Source organism: Glandiceps talaboti, chromosome 4, assembly GCF_964340395.1.
Source record: "Glandiceps talaboti chromosome 4, keGlaTala1.1, whole genome shotgun sequence".
NCBI classification, from domain to species: Eukaryota; Metazoa; Hemichordata; class Enteropneusta; family Spengelidae; genus Glandiceps; species Glandiceps talaboti.
Genome location: NC_135552.1, coordinates 3707424 through 3717200, shown reverse-complemented (window position 1 = coordinate 3717200; position 9777 = coordinate 3707424). Strand labels below are relative to the sequence as shown.

Here is a 9777-nt window from a genome sequence, read left to right as displayed (position 1 = left end):
AAAAAACCAATATGATGCTAATTTGAAAATATGTACATAAAAGGATTGTTGAATTTGAAATCACTTGAATTGTTTGTAAATGGTGAATATTATCAACTACAGTCATGGTTTTACTGACTAGCTATCAAAAAACCCAAAATTTTACAAAAGAAATAAAGAAATGTGGTTGTAAATAGCCATGTGTAACTATTAAAGTACTTGTGTCATTGGATTCATTTTCTACCGTCAACATTCACCCAATATAACTGTAAATTAAATTGGTACCCAAGGGGAGAGTGATTTTGGCTTCTAATAATGTGGTCAAAATCTACGTGTGTGTCTGTGTCTGTCTGTCTGTCTGTACGTGCGTGCGTGGTTGATTTTTGAATCTTTTTTTCCCCCCCCCCGAATGTTTTTTACTGTATGAAACACTGGCCATTCGTTACAAAGGGCCGGTTGTCAATGACAACAAATTTCAATAGATACTGTGCTTCTGAGTTCATTCAACATGCGATAATTGCGTTTGGAATGACTTTGGAGTAATTATTCTGTCAGTATAATTACTCCAAGGAATGACCGACAGAAGCTAGGTTTTACATTCAGTAATTGGTAATCAACAAGTGCGGGCGCTGTTTATCAATACGACAATGCATGGACAGTGTTTTCTCAAATAAAATGGAACCAAAATGAGAAAAATTGTCTCCGCTATTATTTTTGAGCGCGAATATAAATGCTATCAAAGTACATATCGCATATATGTATGTATACTGTATGTCTGTGTTCACACATTAGTATATACATGTAACTGTGTAAGCTATCTACACAGACTTACGAGACGGGGCAGGTCACCGACACCATGGAGACTAGTTCAAAACAAATGTTATCATAATTTACAGAAGACTCTGAATAATATGAAATGACAGTGTATTCTCACTTGTCAACATAAATAAAGAACTGATACAAAACATAACCATATTCTGTACAAAAAGCAAACATGAACTGACTTTCAAAAACACCACCGGATGAATTTCAAATAATTAAAATGAATATCGTACGTTATTCTTAAATGAAATTACGACTCATTTTATCAAATACAAAATATGAACATGCGATTTAAATCGACGGATATAAAATGGGACGACTTTGTCTCAGCAATAAATGTTACTGGCAAGTTTAGATAGAGTGTAACATAATATGTTAAGACTAAAATGTTAGATATAATAAAACTATGTGTGTATGTATGTATGTATGTATGTATGTATGTATGTATGTATGTGTGTATGTATGTATGTATGTATGTATGTATGCATGTATGGATGGATGGATGGATGGATGGATGGATGGATGGATGGATGGATGGATGGATGGATGTATGTATGTATGTATGTATGTATGTATGTATGTATGTATGTATGTATGTATGTATGTATGTATGTATGTATGTGTTACGGATGACAGAATACAACTTTTTAATATTCGCTAATTGTAAGTTTTGATGTTTTGCGAGGTCACCGTGAACTTTCAGCTGTCATAAACTAATACTTAGAACAAATGTTTGCACATCGCGAATAGTATTCTTCTAAGATAACAACATTAAGTTAATATAAGATCAACAGTGTCAACTAATGGCTGATTGCAGACAGTTGGAAGAACAATGACGTGATTACATAGTTTAGCTAGTTTTCATATCATTTGCTTTGAATTAATTATAAGGCGACGGCAACACTCCCGTTTTATTCATTTATGGTGCTGATTATTTTATCATTTGAATATTGTATATTTTATGTTTATAAGAATTTAATGGAATAACAAAGTTCGGATTCATTTCTTTGGAAGAGACGGTCTAAGGCAAGGAGCGTCCATCTGCTCCCTGACTGGGCCACTTCTAAATGATCCGCAGTACGTGAAATATACGCTAAACAATATGTTTGAAAGGTATGGCATGAAACACAGTACTTTGTGAGTCTTACATAGAATTATTTAAGCGTCTTTCAGTGATACCCCTTTCTTCTCTCGTATTAATGGCTTGTAGATGTTTTCTTTCCCCCTTTAAAGACGACTTGAAACGTTAAACATCATACACAATCATCATTTTGGTGTTCACACGTTTCCGACTGATTATTTTTCACTTCAGGTCGTTGAGGGCGTACCATCCTCCGTCGTTGGTGTAGCACAAGTTTGATGATTTCCAATCTCCGGACCTATCGGACCCGATGGCAAGGAGGTTGTGTCTGCGGACTTAGACGAGTGTAATGGTATGGCAGTGAATGGAAAATATCGTTATTACATGACAGTGGACTATCCCTACATCATGGGCTGTTACAAAGGAAAGCTGACTATTAAAAGGCCTACAAGATCGTCTAAATAGATCCATAACCCTGTGTTTCTACAACTCTCTATAATTCCGTACCGTGATTATATTATTCTGTCAATACAAATGACTTCTTAATGACGTCACAAGGCCGTTCTGGATCATGTCATATGCAATAAAATCAATAATAATCTGAATTGTTCTGTTCAATTGTATATTTCTTTATTGTACTAGGTCAATAGTTACATTGTTGTACTGTTGTTGAACGTTGTCAGTGGTTACAGTGTACTTCTGTTATCAACGTTGTCAATGGTTACATTGTACTTCTGTTATCAACGTTGTCAATGGTTACATTGTACTTCTGTTATCAACGTTGTCAATGGTTACATTATTGTACTCTTGTTGAACCACAGATACAGTGATTATTTCTTAAAACTGTTATGTATTGGTAAATTTTGAAGTCAACCAAATAAAAAAATACCAAACTCCGTGATGTATTAAAGTCAGCAAAACTTAATTTCATCAATCAACATGCAACAGTGCAAAAAAAAATATCAGAGTTTACCAACATTTCGACGACTAACAGCCATCTTCATCTGGGAATGAGGCAATGACCTGCAAAAAAATGGTCATGACCTCAAGCCTAAGGTGGTGTCATAGTTAGAACCGGTTTCCCTTGGTCTCCTCCCGTAGCAACGGTAGGTACAGATCTGGTAGAGTGGATCCATCATTCCTATTCAGTGTTCTTCCTCTTAATTTGATATGTATAGCCTCAGAAGCACTTGTTACCTTCCGTAAGGAAGGTTATATGTTAGGGATGAAAAGTCTGTATGTATGTATGTATGTATGTATGTATGTATGTATGTATGTATGTATGTATGTATGTATGTATGTATGTATTTATGTATGTATGTTTGTGTGTGTGTGTGTGTGTGTGTGTGTGTATGTGTCTGTATCACCATTTTCTAAAAAAAAAGACTGGCTCAATTCAAACAAAATTTTGTTGACGTGTTCTGCAGGGTAATGGCAAGAACCACAGACAACTAGTTATCTGTTAGTTATTTCTGCAAGAACTGATTAGGTTTTGGTAAACATATCATGACCCAAAACGCACATTGAAAGGCGATCATTTTCACACACACACACACACACACACACACACACACACACACACACACACACACACACACACACACACACACACACATTTCACCTCCGTTCACTGGTTGTGCTAATAAAACGATCTAAGGCAGGAGCTGATAAAAATGAAGAAGACTGATGTAATAAAGTGAAAGCTTTGGTATAACGTCAGTCTCCAAAACTTTACCATTCGATCAAATCATAAATTATAATTATAATAGTTTTTCCACGTTGCAATACATACTTTTTAAAGATTGGAATCTGTGTTCACCTGTGTGTTTTTATTTACAGTTGTGGACTCCTAGATATTTGTATTTGGCCACATGCTTTATATTTAATCCGTGAAACAAATTAGGAATCTAATTGTACTCACGGGTCATTTTATTCGAACTATCAACATACACACCCCATTCATTTTGAAATCTAGTCCATTATTTTATTTACCTCATAAATAAGTAAGATATGTCAGAATTCAAAACATTTGTTATTGCCGAATTATTTCAGGAAATTAGGAGGCTTAATTATACATGGATTATACGCTGAAATAGTTTGCTGAAAATATCCAAGACACGGTAGTATATCGATTGTATCAGCTACACTATGTATACAGTGAATAGTGAAATCACTTCATACACATATACTTCAACATTTGCATATGAGATAAGACGAAACAAATATGTACGTTTCAGACGTTTCAGTAAATACACACACTTTCTAGACGTTTCTAGACCATGTCCTATTCATTCAATAGTAGATTCTAGTCTCAGCTTTGCCTTGACTGTAGCATCATTTATCAATCATATAATGGTTATTTGATGGTTATATGAGTGGGAAATAATCTGATAAATGTTGAAGTGAATAGTTTGTAAATATATTATAGATAGTGTAGTTCGCATACAGTGTTATCACACCAAAACGTGTACGCGGCGTGTTGATGAGTACTGATTGTACCGATGTGTCCATCATCATCATCATCATCATCATCATCATCATCATCATCATCATCATCATCATCATCATCATCATCATCATCATCATCATCATGGTCCTTATTTAAAGGACGCCCTCACTGTTCATTTGCTACTTTTTTCGTAGCTCGTTTAGACTATACCAAAATTAATGTCCCGTCGTGTCAGCTGTCGATAAGTTCCTCCTGCATACCCAACTTATATTTGATTTGATTACAATGTCACATGAACGTCACTCTAACGATTCTGTCTAAAATCTAAAATAAGATAAATTATTTCTGCTGACAGTCATTTTAAATTCAATAGACTACGCCTTGGCCCTTGGGACGTACATTTAGGTTCACACCTTGGCCATGGGACGTACCTTTAGGTTCACGACTCACTTAGCAACTCACCCGGGATGCATGGTCACAAAGTCACATGCAAGAATTTCGATCAGTGGGCTAGTTTAACATAGGGGTGCGTATCATTGCTTAGACCATAGACCCTACACCTGTAGGGTCTATGCTTAGACTGTTGTTTTACTAAGGAAAATATCACACGAAACCTGCTAACTATAAATGCATCAGTGTATACTCACCATACCATACCATACCATACCATACCATACCATACCATACCATAAAGTACCATAAAGTACCATACCATACTGTACCATACTATACTAATACAAGCTGAGTTCCTTAGGCTGTCAACAGTCTTGACTTTTTTGTAATTTATAGTTGCCGCTGAAAATAATAGAATTAAAGTAATGGTGCGCGCTGGACGTTCCGTGAGGTCAAGATTATATTTGTTAAAAAATATTGTGTTCGAATCCTCAGTGAGTATCGCTAGTTCTGTATGTGTATTGTGCATGCTGACTGTTAGATTGTATGTTATAGGTTATGTATTTGCACACAATTAGTATTTAAATAAAACATATTTCAAAAGTTTTTTTAGGATTACGACAAAATATTATCTTCGTCTGAATAAAGACTAAGAGTTCCTTTGAAGATGGCTTGTATAGGTAGGGACTCATAGGGACGAGTAGTATTTCTAGATTGTTGTATTCTATAGAAGACATGTACGGTAGGGGAAATATATTCAAGTCAGAATGTTGTTTTATTTAGCCTGTAGACAAGGAAAATAACAAACTACGAAATATCACACATCCCGATGTCTATTACACTTCTCGTATTTTTCAATATTTAAAAAAAAAAGTTTTGATTACACAGATTTTCATAATAGAAACCTTATCAAGATACTTGCATTTTTGTTTTTAAAAAGAACTCATGGGCGTTTCCTAATATGCCTAGCATATAAGCTTATGTACATTTCCATTTAATTCATAGACAAGATATAGAGTTGGACTTTTTAATTGGTGCACATATTAATATTTAAAAAGTCGAATTCTCGAATCTCGGCGGCTCATTTTACTCTTATTCTACTCCAGTATCTTAAATTACTATAGTTTTTTTTTTACCTATGTTGTCACCTACTCAGTTTGTTAAACTTATATTCAAAAACACTTTTGGAGACTGCATCCGGTCCCAAATGATGACACGTTGACGACGTGGCCGCCGACGCAACGCTTGAAGCTCGAGGACGCTACTTATAACGATAATTTTTATATAGTTAGGGGGTCTATACATACTCAATATGGCGGATATTATGTGGTTGGAAGTTTCTGTAGGTGTCTGGCCATTCCATTTGCTTTCTCTCTGAGTTTAAGAAAAGTTAAGCAAGCGAACATTGTGTACATAGAAAAAGAGTCTTCAGGTAAGTTTCGATCACATATAATTTAGGAGGGTAATTTTGATTCATCAAAAATGTATTTAAAAAAAAATTGGTGTCATGAGAAATTGTCTTGAATCTTGGCACTGTCTGAGTGTCTCTGTGGAAGAGTTGTTTGTTCATATAGTTGGGTCACCTTTTTTTTTCGCTGTTAACATACTATTTTGGTCACCATCTAAAAAGAGCTAGTCGAAATCAGTTAAGCACTAGGTCATTTTGTTTAAAAAACAGAATGTTTGAAAGGGCGTAAAGGCGGAAGTATCGCCGCTCACGATCTGCAACTGGTAACCGGAGCGATCCGAGTCCCCTCGGCGTCTACAGTTCTAATCGTGTGATGTGAAGTGTAAAACAGTACACGTGGAACATTGGTAAACACTAAGCTCTGTTTGAGGTCTCAATAATGTTAACACACGCGGCCAAAATTTACGTTTGTGTTGTGTTGTGTTGTGTTGTCCTCGCTGTGTTGCGAGCTACAGTACTAGTAATATTGCTGGTTGCTTAGAAAGCAGTGATGTACATATGATGGAACCACCGTCCATAGACATACTTCTCTACTGTCTATGTAGTAATGTATCATGGAACTGAGAAGTAAGACCATGTCACCATTATTAGTATTAGTATAAAACAAAAACAAATGATTGAAACTTGGGAATGTTGTTTGAGTGGCCCACAGAATACTTACTTAGCACATCATGTGTTCATTATAAATGTATATTTCCAAAAGCTGTTGCAATACTTTGAATGTCTCAGTGGTATATATCATGATTATAACAAAATCATGTCCAAAATATAAATTGTCCATTCTCATTTGTAAATATGTATACATTTCTCACTGATATCCATGTTTTGGTTTATATAGTTACCGACACAAAGCTTATAAGGCACTGCTACACAGTTTTTCTAACAATGTACTGTTGTTTTTCAAAACTTCATAGGGCAAGGAGTACTAAAATTTGACCACTAGGCAATACACACAACATATTTTTGATAAGCTGAGAGCTTTAGAGGGCACTGCTACATACATGTAGTCCTGTTTGCAGGCGTAGTAAGTCAGGACTTGACTCTGACATTGACCTTCTCTTGACATTGTCAGTATTGTATGTGGCATTACATATACACCCTCTGGAAACAGAACTAACAAACTGCTACTCAATATTTGTAGTGTTTTGGTGTTAGATAGATAGCTGTAGTCAGATATTAAATTCAATTCATCATGGATAGCAATCATAAGCCCTGTCCATATCTGATCCAGATCCAATCTGAATTAAACTGATCCAGATCTATTTCATCGTGGATAGCAATCATAAGCCCTGTCCATATCTGAACCGGATCCAATCTGAATTAAACTGATCCGGATCCAATCTGAATTAAACTGATCCAGATCCAATCTGAATTAAACTGATCCGGATCCAATCTGAATTAAACTGATCCGGATCCAATCTGAATTAAACTGATCCAGATCAAATCTGAATTAAACTGATCCAGATCAATTTCATCGTTCCACATCAAATCCACTTTCCGTCTACACCTAAAAAATTGAAAGATGGCTTTGATTCAAATTACATTAGCAGACCGTACTATCCACACATCCAGCTTCGATTTGGATTACTTATCAAACTAATTCACTTGAGTAAGTTTGTACGCCTGTCCACACCAGGCCTAACTGATTGCAATCTGATTCAAATTACTTTGATCTGGATTGAAAACACCACTCATAGTAGGCATCGATCCGGATCAGTTATTCAAATTAGATATGAATTAACCACAGCTATGGGTAGGTAAATTGAATAGGATCTGGATCAGATTTTGTAGTATGGACAGGCTTATAATATGTGACAAGAAATATGTAAACAAATTTATCATTAAAGCCATATTTGCCATCAATTGTTGAAGAAAATAACCTATATAGAAGTTGGAGGTCATGCCTGTCACTGATATTATTGATCATAACATTGATATAGTTGTAAGTTTTTTGGTACTGGATTTATTACAGCTGAATACGCTCAAAAGGTTTTCCCACAGAAACAAATTCCACTAAAACATACATGTACATTTGTACTTTACAGCAGGTTGTCATATTTCTAAGTTCAGCTATTGTGAAAAGTGTCACCAACCTTTGCACTAAATATGATAGGCTGACCAGATAATTTATGCACAAGTACTGTCTATTTCCCCTTGTACTGGTACTGTCTGCCGCCTCACACATCCTAAATTACCAATTCATCAAAGTTTTCATTTGCCAAAATAATTACTTTTACAGTACTTCTAATGAGTAAGGTCTGTACATGTGTAGTTGTAAAAGCCATTACCAACCCATGTTTTACTACTGTCATATACATGATAGCATGATTGCATAGTGAGAGTAACTTTGAAGATATAATAATGTAATAAGATTATTTGATACAACTTGAATACTTCAAGGTAGCTGGTAGGAAACCGAAATGAATAGGTTGTATGAAAAAATTATGAGATGGAAATATTAATGTAATGAATTTACTTGATACCAGTCAATTACTAAGGTAGAAATAGCATATAGGTGTGATGAAATAATAATGTAATATATTAATGTAATAAGCTGACTTGATATGAGTCATATGCTGATGTAGCATATAAATGTAATGAAAGGTAATGAAAATAATATAGAGACTAAATACTGAAGTGGCAAATCATGGATTATAATTAAGTGTGATAATATAATAATGTAATAACCATACAGTATTTTATACAAGTCGTATACTGATGTAGAATGGAACAAAACAAATGACACAAAATGATGGAAATAGAGCTTTATAAAGACATCTAGCTACTTTTATTACATCAGATTTTAATCAGATTGCTACTACTAGCATGTTATATAAATATAATCAATTTTTTGGAGTCCTATATGATAATGAGAGAACACATGAGAAACATTGAAAATTGTCTGTAATTGTTTTGTTTTTTTTACATATTTATGTAATTTGGAAATTTTCATAAAATGTTGCAAACAATGTAGATTTTACGTATCATAAAAAAGTTAGAATTTGATTTTAATTGGGTAGTGTCATATATGTTATACATTGTCATTAATATTTTGAATTTTATAAGGTTTTCTTTTATTCATTATCAGGTATTAAGGTGGTAACACATGATGAGTACAACTTGTATAAAAGTAAATATATTGTTAAGCCTCTGTAGTGTTGGAGTGCAAGTTGCTAGGCAGTCTTGTTTTAACAGTTTAAGTATCATGATATTTTAATCACTGGTTTCTAAGTTTTTCAGTCACTCTTGAACTGTCTGTAAGGAGTCAATAGTGATTCAGTTCAGCAGTATGACTGCAACCACTTAATACTTACGGAACCTGGGAAGGTTAGCTATGATAATACAAGCATGCGGAGAGGGGGGGTGGGGGGTGGGGGTGGGGGTGGGTTAAATCTGTATGTTCCTTTATTAACAGGAGCAGTGAGTAATTTAACCTTCACCATCCCCAAAATGAAATGATTTGATTACGGTCAAAATTGGTTCACCTGTCCCACTAACTTACTCAAAACCTGTTTACTTGATTAAATGTAGTTGATTAACTGAATGTACCATATTGTCCATTATAGTAGGGATAGACACACTCAA

At 34.8% G+C, this 9777-nt stretch overlaps 2 protein-coding genes across 2 annotated transcripts in view; both read left to right on the top strand.

The window, feature by feature from the left end:
• LOC144434488 (dual specificity protein phosphatase 19-like) overlaps window positions 1–31 on the top strand; it is a 3141-nt gene extending 3110 nt beyond the window's left edge. The window contains exon 3 of the mRNA XM_078122942.1: window positions 1–31. This exon is cut by the window's left edge and continues 790 nt beyond it. The gene's annotated coding sequence lies outside the window, so the exon portion shown is untranslated.
• A 5995-nt stretch (window positions 32–6026) lies between these two features.
• The window catches only part of LOC144433848 (polypeptide N-acetylgalactosaminyltransferase 1-like), a 74184-nt gene continuing 70433 nt past the window's right edge, over window positions 6027–9777 (top strand). Inside the window, exon 1 of the mRNA XM_078122228.1 lies at window positions 6027–6156. The gene's annotated coding sequence lies outside the window, so the exon portion shown is untranslated. The remainder of the gene's footprint in view (window positions 6157–9777) is intronic.